Source organism: Perissodus microlepis, chromosome 22 (genome assembly GCF_051167445.1).
Source record: "Perissodus microlepis isolate ML-2025 ecotype Zambia chromosome 22, ASM5116744v1, whole genome shotgun sequence".
NCBI lineage: Eukaryota > Metazoa > Chordata > Actinopteri > Cichliformes > Cichlidae > Perissodus > Perissodus microlepis.
In genome coordinates, this window is record NC_140481.1 from 17,980,564 (window position 1) to 17,994,226 (window position 13,663).

General features: G+C 41.6%; 1 protein-coding gene across 2 annotated transcripts in view; it reads right to left on the reverse strand.

Moving 5' to 3' along the window:
- Window positions 1-12,949, reverse strand: part of pag1 (phosphoprotein membrane anchor with glycosphingolipid microdomains 1) — a 60,519-nt gene extending 47,570 nt beyond the window's left edge. For both annotated transcript variants that reach the window (XM_084919969.1, XM_084919968.1), the window contains exon 1: window positions 12,699-12,949. The gene's annotated coding sequence lies outside the window, so the exon portion shown is untranslated. The remainder of the gene's footprint in view (window positions 1-12,698) is intronic.
- Between the last annotated feature and the right edge of the window lie 714 nt (window positions 12,950-13,663).

A 13,663-nucleotide genomic window follows, 5' to 3' on the forward strand; every position in this document is an offset into this window, starting at 1 on the left:
AAGCGCTGCTTCTGCAACGCAGCCCAAGCGTTTAAGCTTTGCTGGGATTTTTTTTAAGTGCTACTCCCTAGGCCAAGCATGCTGTCTTTGCAATGTCACTGATCTATAGAAGAAAAAAAAATTGCACATGTAAATGATCAGCAAACTGTCAACTGTCAAGTTGTTGCACATGACCACTGATTTTGGTTTTATCCTCAGCTTCATGTCTCCGTGCAACTTGTGCTTGAAATACACAGTTTCCTTAAAAGTTTTCAAGATAACAACGATTTGGGTCGAGGTTACCTTAGGACTATTAACAACTGAAGGACTCAAATTATTGAAAACATTTCTAGTGCAAACAGCTGATTCGCACAACCAAAATAACACTTCAACATTGAACAGGTTTCCTATTCTTCTATAAAATCCTAACGATGTTTAACCCAATCACACAAAATCTTCCAATAAAAAGACAAAAATAAATTTTTATAAAGCGTTGTGATGATGGTTGATGATATCAGTGATAGATGACAGCCAAAGTGATGGGCGAAAGCTCTCCCATGGAGGCTATTTTTAGCTCTTTTTCTTACTAATGCATTTAAATAATATCATTACTATGAGGTTCATGATGAATTGAATCTGCGTCGCTATAGTTTCATGTTGCACCGCGCCATGCAACTGATGCTTGCAACACAGACATGTCCAGGCATGCACGGGCAGATACCTTCTGCGAGCTTTTAGGTGTAGCGTGTGGAGCATCATCATCATTATCACAAAGAAATCAAATAAAAGAAAATGGGACATTTCTGACTGCTGGATTGATTTTAAGGCTAAAGTGTAATATGACCATGTGCTTGGAAACATGCCAGTGTGAATAATCTCCTTAATGTTTCTTTTTTTTCCAGTGGTCATTTCTGCTGGGGGAAAAATCCACTGTGTGCGGTGAGGGGACGATGAAGAACTGAGGAATTACAGGTGAGTGATTTTAAACATTTTTTAAAAAACAAAAAAAACCCAAAACTGTGACGTTAGTAGAAATAATGTTTAGAAAAAGAAAGAAAGTCAGAAAATGCTATAACTTAATACTGTTTTAGATGTTTGCCTAATACACGTCTACGTATTTTCCTGCAATCACAGCTGCTCAGAATGTTGTGCAGGTCATGTCTTTACACACCACTTTGCATTTAAACATTTGTTTTTATTGATCTCTGGCTCTCTTCCACAGTGTTTTGTCCTGTTTCTACCAGAGGTTTCTTCCTGTTAAAAGCAAGTTTTTCCTTCCCACTGTCGCTAAGTCCTTGCTCATAGGGGATCGTCAGATTGTTGGGGTTATCTTTGTAGTATTGTAATGTCGTTACCATGCATTATAAAGCACATTGAGGTGATTTAGCGGTACACAAATAAAACTTGAATTACAGTAAATTACTAATCGGAAAGTTGTTGGTTCAATCCCTGGCTGCACCAGTCTGCATGAAAGATACTAAATCCAACACGCTTATTAGAAGATGAATGGGTGTTAATATTAGATAGAAAGCGCCTAAGAGTAGAAGTAAAGTGCTTGCATGTGAATAAGTGAATGAAGTGTATTGTATAAATTGCTTTGACTGCTCAAGTTGAGTAGAAAAGCGCTTTATAAGAACCACAGCGCTGAGTTATGAAAATAAACCAGGATTAAGTGATGGTAATAGAATCAGTAGCAGGAAAGAACTCACAGACTTGTGATGGCACTAACATCTGAGACATTTTGTAATAATAAAAAAAAAACATATCAAAAGTTACTTTTTCTTAACAAGTACCATAGAATTAAACTACCAACCAAGTGGACCTGCTGAATCCTGTAACTTCTCCTCAGAGAATCTAAGACAAACATCAGGGACCAACTGTCCAGGAACTGAAAGGCCCCTCAGTTTACTGCGACAATCAGCTCTTTGTCCCTCCACTTGGCTCCAACATCTTTCCTCCAGTTCTATTTACTCATTCATTCAGCACTAATTCTCTGTCTGTGTCACTCTGTCTCTCTGCATCTTTCTCTTCTTTCTTCTTTCCTTTATGTCTTATCATTGCCATTGTCTCATCCTGGACACAGAAGCATATTTGCCAGGAGCCAGCAGAGGCAAACAGGGAGCCTATTCAAAGAGCTCAGCACGGACACGAGAACGAGACGGGTTAGAGAAGGAGGAGGAGGATGGAGTGGAAAAAGCAGAAGGAGACAGAGAGTAAATTCCCTGGATGTCTTGATATCAATAAGCAATTTCTTCAAGAGAAAACATTGGAGGGAAAAATAACTAATGGCTTTAATTGCATCCTTTTCAGACCTTCTAGCAATTCTCACGTTGCACACTGTTGCACTCAATCCAAGCCACACAAACAATATTTGCCTTGCTCTTTATCATCCTCCCACATACACACACCCCACGCTCTCTGAGGACATAATGCCCTGAAGTCCATTAACAAATACAGTCCCTGCTGACAGACAGTCATTTGCAATCAGGCTGAAAGAGAAAAATGCATAGCTGCTCATATCCTCTGTAGGCAGATGATAGCCTCAAACAATTACACACTCTGAGCCAAGACAGAAGTCAGAACTGATCACTTCCTTTATTGCTTATTGCTACTGCTTGGGCAGTGAGCGAAACACAGCGATCAAACAGACATTGTCTCACAAATATTGGCTGTTTCTCTGATGAAGGAAAGATCAATAGGATTACAAGACGTGCCCTCTTATCGCTGTTGTTTTATGCTCGTCATTTGATCCATGATCTAATGTGTTTTACATGCCACAGAATTTCTGTCACAGACATAAATGGCTGAAGTTAGCTGCAGTTTCAATATTCAGCCTGCTTGTAAATGAAGCATTTTCACACGTGCATTTGAAAAGAGGAAAAAGTGACTTATTTGAAATCCGACTTGATCTGACTCTCAAAGGAACAGAAAGCAGCTTTTTAGCTGAGTTGGCAACAAGTCAACAAAAGAGGAATGGAAGACAGACAGTTACGACAGATGGGTGGATGGTACAGCTTTTTAAATAAACCGTGTGAACCTACTGTTAGCAACAAAGTAAACAGACACTAAACAAGGTAACACATTTGCTAAGTGTTTGGCAACAAACAGGGCTCCTTTTTTTTTGCCTCATAATAAAAAGTTTAGTTTTAGTTTAAAAGAGAACAAATTGGACAGTTGATGAGCACCGGCTGCCTGGAGTCAATCTTCTAGCCCAGTGGATGAACTTTCCTCTAACTGTGAGGCTGTTCCATTGATTCAAGTATTCAGGTTGTGAAATATCAAAATTCAGTCTGTGGTGTTACAGATTTCTGGAAGGATCTAGACCTTCAAAGCCGAACCAATTCACAGACAGTTGATGTGGGACATCGAGTAGGAAGGCAGATGTGTGTGTTTGGCGGGGTTTTCTGAGATTTTGTTGGAAGAATTTTTTTTAATTTAATAAAATAAAATAAAATATGAAATGTAGTCACCCTTCAAGATCTCCATCACCACTGGTTGACTTGAATTGTGGAGCGGACACTGCCCCTTATTCAAAAAGTAAGTACACAATAGAAATAATAGAATTCTCACAGAGGGATCATCATGTTAAGATTGTAATAAAATATAATTCTTCTTTTTTGCACAAGAATAACACCACATAAAACCATAAAAGTGGAACTAAATACAGCCCAACTCATGCAATCATCCATTTAATACATTGTGAACTTGAGTCTGCCCCCCAGCCCCCACCCCCTCGAGTCTTTTCCCTCCACACTCAGCTATGTCTCCATCCAATCAACCCCCAAAAATTCCACATCACACTCAAGAATTATTATTTCGCCCTGGAGAGCTCCACACTTCACTTCATTTCCCACATTTCTCCCTTTTCCTTTCTCGCTTATCTGTCCGGCACCTTTCTGTGCCCCATTACCACGCTGATGAGCACAAAACCGTTGGAGAGGTTTGACCATGAAATATCAGCCTCGAGCATAGCAGAGCACGTACCCACACCTTGTTTGTCTGCGGCTTATATTAATAACGCTGGTACGCGACGAGATAACAAGGGCATTTCCTATTATGAGCCTGCTTGGGAAAAGGGAAGAGGGAGGTACGCTTTAATTGTAAGCAGAACAGACCGTCAATGTAAGTGTGTGTGCGTGTGCAAGCGTGAAGCCAAGAAAGAAAAATAAGTCGTCAAAGGGAGGCAAAAGGGATAGACGATAAATACAGAGGAATTTAAAGCAGGCAAACTGAAGAAAAATGGGACGGAGAAAGAAGAAAAAGTGGAGAAAAGATGGAAAAAGTGGTGCACAGAGCCAAAGAAACAAAGAGAGAAGGGATGTGAGCAGGGGAACAGCAGACAGACAGAGAAGAATAAGAAAGCGTAAAAATGGCCAGAAGGCTTTGCTGATGGATGAAAACCAATCCCCTGCCCATCCCATCCGTCACCTGACTGCACATAAATGAAGCAAACAACCACCCTGTGGAGCACAAAACCTCATCACAACATCACCTGTATGTGTGCACCTTGTAGCTTTGTCCAGTCTACTTGTAAACACACAGGGAGACATCAGAGAACCAGCAGATAATCATCTCTTTGTGGTTTATCTTTTCATTTAATCTCCAATAAGCTTCATTCAGCTCCAGCTGTAAAGTAGCCATGAACAGATATTTTAGCTCTCCACGAAAACCTGACGTTGAACAATGGACCACACAAACCAGCAGCTGGCATGGTTTTAGGCCAATGCAGGGGGAGTCCCACGTTATCCAGTTGTACTCCATTTATGGTAAGAAAATGACAAGTGATGAATAAGAAAATGACAAATTTACATCACCGAGTATTTCAGTATGTTTAACGCTTGCACCTGTCTTGTAAGTGCAGTGAAGCTAAAGTAGCTAATAAAGCACTTAGCATGGGTTTGAATCCCACCTGTGGTCCTTCTTTTTCTCCGTTTTCCTGTCTGTCTCCACGATCGCTATCAAATTAAGGCAACACGGCAAAAACAAGAGCACTCAGAAAGTGCAACTCTGTCTGAAGACCAAGGGCTTTACTAAAACTTTGGATTTTGATGGTGTTTTTATAACCACATATTACAATGTTAGCCTGCTATGGTGTCCCTGTAACCTCATAGGGCTTCATATTACAAAAACAGTGTCTTGTACAGCCCTCTCCGTGCCCTTTCATATGATATATTACTCGATATAGTTTCTTCAAATTTGGTTTTTCAAGGTCATCTTTGACCTTGGGCGCTAACGATTAAGGTCAAGGTAAAATGCTTAGTCAACTTAAGTACTCCCCCCAGGTATAGTATACTGTTATAAAGTTTGGAGATGGTCTATGAAAAAAATATTGTGGGTAATATAAAGTTTTTACTGATTTCCACATTTGGTATGAACTTACCCTTGACTCGAATTTCACACAAATTAAATCAGCTCGAGTTGTTTTGTGTTTCTTCCTTAACAACGGCAGAAACAAAGCAGAAAACTACTTTGCAAAATATAACGATTTTGTTCTCACAAAGGCAAAAATGAAAAAGGCTGTACAGAATATAGATAAGACTCTGTATGTGCGTGTAGGAGTGTGCATGCAGGCCTTTGTATACAAGTCATGTACGTGTGTGTGTGTGTGTGTGTGTGTGTGTGTGTGTGTGTGTGTGTGTGTGTGTGTGTGTGTGTGTGTGTGTGTGCGCGCGCCCTCCCTGCAGTGCCTCAGCCAGCGGAGCGTGAGATGAGGCGGCTCCCTTTGAGCGACATTATAGCATCCCAGCCCTGCAGTGTGTGACTGTGTGCGTACATGTCTACACCCGCCGCATCAGCAGCTCTTTACACCAAGTAGGTACACGCGCTGCGTTCACTCACCCATCTCTGCTGTCCGTCACCTCCTCTCACCTCAGCCCTTCACACTCAGCATGCTGGTAATCATTTGTTGCCACTTGTTTACAGTTCACGCATACATAACACTCGAAGGTGTTACGAGTTGGAGTGGTGATCAAAAACACAGCCACACTTGTGTGGCCACAAGTTATTACTTAAAGGACGCTGCCGCCCGTCCCCTGCCCGTCGCTTGCATCGCTCCGTGAGGTTGAAAAATGCGTGAGGCCTCAAAAGATGGAAACATGGCATCTACTCATACTGGAATAAAACTGCAGGAGAGGAGTTCTTCAGTTTTAAAGTTGTGACACCAACCTGACCAACTCAAGGTCTGCCTGTTGTGGATTTTTTATGAGGTAGCAAGGCTGTCATGGAGACAGATTTGTAGGCATACAAAAACTTTATTTGGTTTTAAAGGTGAACAAACCAGGAGATTATTTGAAACTCTGATCGAACGTCCACTGTTCTAATTGTACGTTTCCAGGCTGGAGTTAAATTGGAAGACTGACACCTCTCTTCAATACATGTGAACCTGTCACAAAACACAGCACACACACACACACACACACACACCAACCACAGAGAACCAGTCTTGTCAAATTCACACTCTAACAACAGGGGGCGAATGCATAACAATGCGTTACCACAATTCTTGAGAAGTGGGACTCTGATTTCCCATTAGACTTTCCTCTTAGGCAATCTCAATTAATTGCATCCACAGTGTTTACTTGTCATTAACACACAACACTCTCTCTGTCTTCTGTAGCCCAGAGGTGAGTTAGGTTTAGTGGGTTTTTTTTTAAAGCCTTTTCATTTTCGCACTACAGGAAAGAGACTTGGTGCACAACACAAACACAGAGCAGCAGAATAGTCTAGCGCAAGCTGAAGCGCCCTGTTATCCTTGAGAAAATTGCTGAGGGCCAGTGTGATTTGATAGCAGCGTGTTTCTTTGCGCGTGAAAGAGATAAATAGTATGTGTCTAAGTGGAAACCGGTGCATTGTCAAGTGTGTGTGAAACATAGGAGGGAGTATATCTAAATTCTGCATGTGTACCCGTGTACTGTAAACGGGTTCATACATGTGTGTGTGCACTTGAACACATTCATGTTCTGTATGTCTGTTGTGAGTCGAGAGTGAGTGTTCCCGCTGTGATTTGGCTGCTTAGAGTGAGTATCTCTGGGCATGATCAGGCTGGATTCCAAATACTGTATGTCAGGACAAACAAGTCTAGCTCCAGCAATGAGTGACATACTAGTTTGCAAACACACACATACACACACACACACCTACGTTTGGTATGCTTACCTAATGAGCTCAGAGGCTACGTATCTCCAAATATTTTGCTTCTTTCTAGATCTCACTTTCACAGAAACATACTAGGTGATGGAAGAAATGCAACAAGTTTTCTAAGCCACGCCACTATATTCTATTCTGCAGTCACAGTTAATACAGATGAGGCTGGCAAACATCTACCAGCTAGTCTTAATGGGTGATAAATTGGTCCAAATCTGCAGGTTTTTCTAACCCCAGGTGAAGGCGCTCATCATGGTTCAACTTTTTAGATTACCAGAACATTCGGTGCTTTCCCTGCTTTAAATGTCTCGCTACAAGCATTTCCTGGTCTTACTGAGATGTGAAACAAGACTTTTAAATTTTAACACCTGTCTGCTTTCTTTAGGTACGTGGTTTGGTGGTGAGAATTTCTGAGCAACACCTGCTAAACATCCACAGACTTGTCTTGGAAACTGTGTACTTGTGTTTCTTTCGAACAAAAAATATGTTCAGCAAGTCCCCCTTACATTGTAAGAAACAAATTCAATTCTTGCAAGGGTCAGCAGTGTTTAGGAGACGTAGAGGAGCATGAGTGATAACCAGACTCACGCACCGTAGATCAATATCCTCTTTTTATTATTAGAATTGCTCTCTCGTTTTTTATTCACCTCATCTGTCAAAGTCTCCGTCTAATAGTTTTTTTTTCCCTCCAGTTTCTCGATTCTGTCTTCATTCTCTGTCCGGATCTGTCCCATTTCTCACCATGAGCCTCCTAATCTTTACAAGGAGTGGACCCGATACATTTTCAGCAACTAATTTGACCAGGGTGAACAACCACAAAGGCAATGGTCTTTTCTCCATGAACACCTCTCTTTATTTGAGAAATGACAGGCCTCACATAGTCAAATTACAGATTAAGGTGTGAGATGCGTGCAGCACTGAATCAAAGGCACACAGTTCCAGAAAAGGTGGAATGGAAACCTAATTATATCAGATCTGCCCACCAAGCTCCGGACATGGGCGTGTACTTGACAGTTTCTGCTAGTACGTTCTCAGGCCACAGCGGCTTCCCTAAACCAGAATGTGTTGACCACATGAGCGGCTCTTGTGTGTATTTCCTCTTTCTCAAAGAAAAACTCAAGAAAATTTTCTAAAAAGCCACACCTTCTGTAGCTGTAAACAACTTTTGGCTGAAAAATGGAAGAAAAAAAACCCCCAAAACAACCAACCTGCGACATGGCAAGTTCTGTTTTTCTATTCGTGTGAAAATATTCACATGTTGAACATGTGGAGTTCAAATAAAAGCCACTTCTGTGATGTTGTGATGTCTACACAGCTGACCGTCAAAGGTTTTACAAACAAAATTCAACAAATACTTGCAATAGCTCAATAAAACTACGGATAACTGTTGAAATTATTAGCTAATAGTGTGTAATAGTGTTTGTTTTGGTTGTTATGTGACTTAACAGAGATCTATGAGTCATTCAAACATAAAAAGGCACCTAAGTCGAGGAATAAAGCAGTGTTGTGTCTACGTAAGAGACAAGAAACAACCAAAAAAAATATTTAACTTAAAGCATTTTATTACTAATAGTGCATTCAAAAATATCATTTGTTCTATTTCCTTTATTTGAATCTGCAAAAATGCCAGTGATAACACAATTTGACTTGAAATAAAATACTATTTTTGCACTAAGAAGGTGATTCCCAAAGCTCAAATTTGGTATTTCTCAGCATGGTGTGCACTGTATCCTTAAAAAAATCTGAGGGCATTGGACAAATAGAGGATAAAAGAAGTGCTGGGCCTAAAAAAATCTTTCAACAGCTGATGAAAAGTATCTGAAAGTTATGTCCATAAGAAAAAGAAAGAGAAAACCCCAGAAAAACTGTGACACAGGACCTGAAAAATACATTTGTACTTCCATCTACTGATCACTGAAACGTCATCAGAAGTGGTCTCAGTGGAAGGGTGGCTGACAGAAGCCATTCTGAAGGAAAGAAAACCGGGAGACAAGGCTGAGGTATCCCAAATTACAAAAGAGCTGGGCTGAAAATCAGTGATAATTTTCTTATGGAGTGATGAATCCAGATTTTACTATTTTGGTACAATATGTATGTACAGCTATCTGTAGAACACAGTGAAGGCTCGTTCATGGCTTAGGGTTGCATTTCAGCTACTGGTTTTGGAAAGTTTCTCAAAATTGATGAAATGATAAATATGGAAAAGAACCATCAGTTTTTGATCCACCAAGGAATAAAAATTCGAAAATCAATGTCATGGATTGGCCTCCCCAAAGCCCGGATTCAACATTGCTGCAGCAGTGTGGGATTTGAATGTCCTTCAAGGAGACTGGAGACTCCTGAAGACTATTTCAAGAAATTACAAGAATGCTTGTCTAGGAGTGTTCAGGCTGCGTTGAAGAATAAAGGCGGTCATACCAAATCTTGACTTTCAAGCTTGTTAGAACCGTAGATTCTCTGCTTTTGCCATGTATTTCCATGTATGTTTGCTTATGTTTCTGCTGCACCTTTTTTCCATTTTCCTCGCAAAAAAGAAAAAAGAAATGAGATGTTGCCCAAGTACCGCAAACTCATGTAGCAACCTAAATTATTAATAACTATTGGTAAGATGTGTAATAAAATACGGCTAGCGGTTTATCTGTTGGGTAACAACTGAAGTTGTGAGTAAAGATTAGCCAAAGATGATGGACAAACAGTTAGAGAACAGTGTCAAGCAAAAATTATAAATAAAATAAATGACAAATTATTTAGCTAAAAGTATGACTAGCAGTTAAATTATTAGCTAACAGTGGATTAGCAGTGCTAGCTAACTGTAAGAATGCATTTTTTTAGCTACATGTAGTGGTTAAACAGGTTCAGCTGGACAGTAATAGCTAATAGATACAGAAGTAGCTGAAAGCACTGGATTGAAAAGTACGTTAATATTAAACCACAGCTGACAGAGTTGTTTGAAACAAATTTCCGAAGTCCCTCTGACATGGCTGTGAGGGCGGGCAGCTAAAAAGTGGACACAGCTGTTCTAATCTTTCACGTTGCTTTTATCTCCTGCGGACCAGTACAGCAGAAACTGCGTGGAGAACGACAATAATTACATTTAGCTCCTCCATTTCTCCGTTCCAGATCAATGATGGAAAGAAATGCTCTTTGCAACAACACCACATAATAGCATTTTCCATTTCCATAAGAGCAGAAACTACTCAATTCAAAGCAAGCTTGACATTAAACAAAAACACTCGCACACAGCAACACGCGGTTCCTCCAGACTCAAGCCTGCATATTTCTTCCCCTCAGGGCAAATGCAGGGTAATTGTAAAATCTGAGGTGCACATCCAAACGCTCCACTGTTTGCCTACCAATGATGGGGCTGATGTCCTTGCTTGTTAAAGCCTAACTGACTGTGAAATGTGTGTAGTCTGCTAAACGACATCTTGACAGCCTATGATGAAACAATAGTCGCGCAGCAATCAGACAGAGAGTGATTATGCTTTATCCTTTCAGCAGGAGGACCTTCAGGCCCGGGGCAGCAGCAGCATCACTGGGCTCTCTATCAGACCAGACACATTATGGCCAGTTTTAATGAGCGCCGACCCGCCTGCAGCTGCTCAGCCTCCACCCCTCTAGAATACAGAACCATTTTCTGATGTAAGTGACTTTCTACAAAGTCATTTTACTAACATGTGTTACAACTTAAAGTCACAGTTTTACCATGCATTTATTTCTATTTCCTGGAAGCACCTGCTTAACAGGTATCATTTATAAGCCTGTATCCAAACCACTAGACTAACTCGTGAGCTAGGAGGTGTCAAAGCACAGTGTAGTTGACTATTGCGATGTTGCTGAGCCAACCAGTAAGAAAAAGAAGCAATAAAAGGTTCAAAATTGCTTAAAAATGACAAAGAACTTGTGTGGAAACCTGTTGGATTCTTGCGGTTATACAGTAAAAGCACCAGGCCGCAAAATTTCCAAACCTTGCAACTCTTTCGGGAACACTCACTCATTTCCCTTCTTCCATACAACAGCTGCACATACCCAGCCCCTCATCTCCATTCAAATTCCAGCATTAGCAGCAAGGCTATGAATACTCTAGAGTTAAAACTGTCACAAAGCGTTCAGCTCGCCCTCCCATTCGCCCAACACAGTTGCTTTTACAGTGACAGAGATTTAATCATACGCAGACATCCCGCTCTGACCCATCTGACATGTGCATGTTATAAGCTGCAAACGCCCGCCAGCTACTTTCTATAAACATAATATTACATGATCGTACCTCATCAGGCTGAGCATTTCAACGTTTTTAAAGCATCGTTCCCAATCCTCTGATTTCCATAAAGGCTTAAAGGCCTGAATGGCAGTCATTGTTGCTGTATGGAAAACAAATAAACAAATTAAGGATCAGTTTTGTCACAGAGGTGGGAATTCATCCATAGGGCTCTTATCAAGTGATGTCACAGGAAAGAGGAAAAGGAGGACAAAAAAAATAAAAACACAAAAAAACAAATTTGTTAATGTTTAGCACGTGACAGGAGGAACTCAGAGAGAAGCTGAAACAAAGCGCAAACTGTGTTTGCTGAAGTGAAGTGAATGTCAACTTCTGTGAAAAGCCAGACCGCTGCAGGGTGAATGGTCTGCCAACATATCGTATTCAACTGAGCACAGACGGAGGGAGGATGGGGGTGTTTTTTTGGGTGGCATTTGGCTCTGTTTGCCTGTGTGAGTGTGTGTGCCAACGTGTGCAGGAGAGGGGGAGACTTGGGGGGCAAATCTGGGAGAAGTGACAGAGAGTGAAAAGGGGGTGTTTATTTATCCGGCAGGTGAGCCGAGGGAAAATTCGTATTCACGATTACAGGGAGGGAAAGCTGTCTGAGGTTCATCTGCAACTTGCTGTGTGCATGTGCATGCAGTAGGGCATGCATGGCTGCTTGGAGCTATGAAGAGGGAGGAAAGACGGCCCATACTTGTTAGTGTCAATGAGGAGGGGGGTCCACAGGGCTCAACATCCACGCACATGACCATATCTGTATGTATGGTAAAGTTAATATGCATCTTTAAAAAAACAGATAATGATCTCGTGATCCTTAAAAGAATCACCAGGAATTTCCTAAAAACATCATAAGCTATGAGCTCGTGCAAAACTTAAGCAATAGATGTTATGGGGGAGGTTGCATCCTTTAAAGCGCATGCACTGTTTTTCATTTTAAAGCTCGATGTACTGCAGCAGCCCTAAACCGTACACAAAGTGTGCAGGGGAAAAAACGAGATTTAAGACACAGACAGCTCGCCAATCAGCAGGAAAGACGAAACGCTCAGCGGAGGGCAACAAGTCCCTGTCTCAGCGTGACTGTCACCGCTTCTTAAATTTGGTTTCACTGCGACCACCGAGGCTGCCTCTCTGCCTGCCGCAGTCACAACTCTCAGTACACTCAGCCTGTGCGTGAAGTTTCCCAATGCAGCCGTCCACACACAGACAGTCACTCACAAAGAGAGGCATAACACTGGATATACCGACTACATATTAAAAAAACAACAACAACGAATAAAAACACAACTTCTACACACAGACGTGAAGATGCACTTACCGGAGGGGAGAAGACAGTCTAAAAAACCCAGCATTCAGCGGCCGCTCTGAATAGAAAAGTGCGCCTGGCTTTTCCCGCTGAGCTCTTAACCTCTGTCCACGCCGTCCACGCGCTGCATGAAGCCGGTGTGAGAGTGATCGGTGTCCGCACACGGAGCGATGCGGCTCGTCCTTCAGCCTGCGCGCATTTCAGGACGCTCACTTCAGTCTGCTCCGCCGTTCCAGCCAGCCAGGACGCTGCTGTGAGGAGGAGGCGGAGGAGGAGTGCCAGAGAGCTGCCCCCGCAGGGCTTCGTGGGAAATGTAGTCGGCCATTCCTATGAGTGGCCTTGACCGTCTCCCAGTGGCTTGCGAAGATGTGCAGCAGAGTCACTTCTTCTGCAGGGCACTGAACCCTGTTCATTTAATTCAAATATAAGCTTTAAGAGGGATTATGGGATGTGTAGTCAATTTGGATCCTTTACCTGGCTGCTATGTAGACATATTTGAGTTTTCAGAAGTGAAGTGAGGTTTATTAAATCTCTCTCACGGTGAAGAAAACCCACAAATTAGGTATCATTTATTTTTTACGATGCCTAAAACATTATAACTAATTACTGTAATTAGTTCAATCCAGACCATTACATGCAATGCACTGAAGAGTGTAACAGTTCCAGGCTGTAGTGCAATACTCTCTCATACTTGTAGCTTTGTACTTTGCACAGATTGCTGGAAGGAACTCAGCAGGAATCGTTTTTTGTTATTTACTGATTTATGAGTTTTTGTACTTAATTTATATTTAATAGGTTTATGGAAAGGCACTGAAACAGGGAGCACTCACTAATGAGTAAGAGCACTCAGTGTGTTTGATTTCTTTCCATTTTGTCAGCAGTACAATGATTCTGTGTTACAGATACGCCCTTATGATTCCTCTCAGTGGTGGGGCCCTTTGCCACAATCCTCCACCTTTCCTCAGAAGTGAATTCAT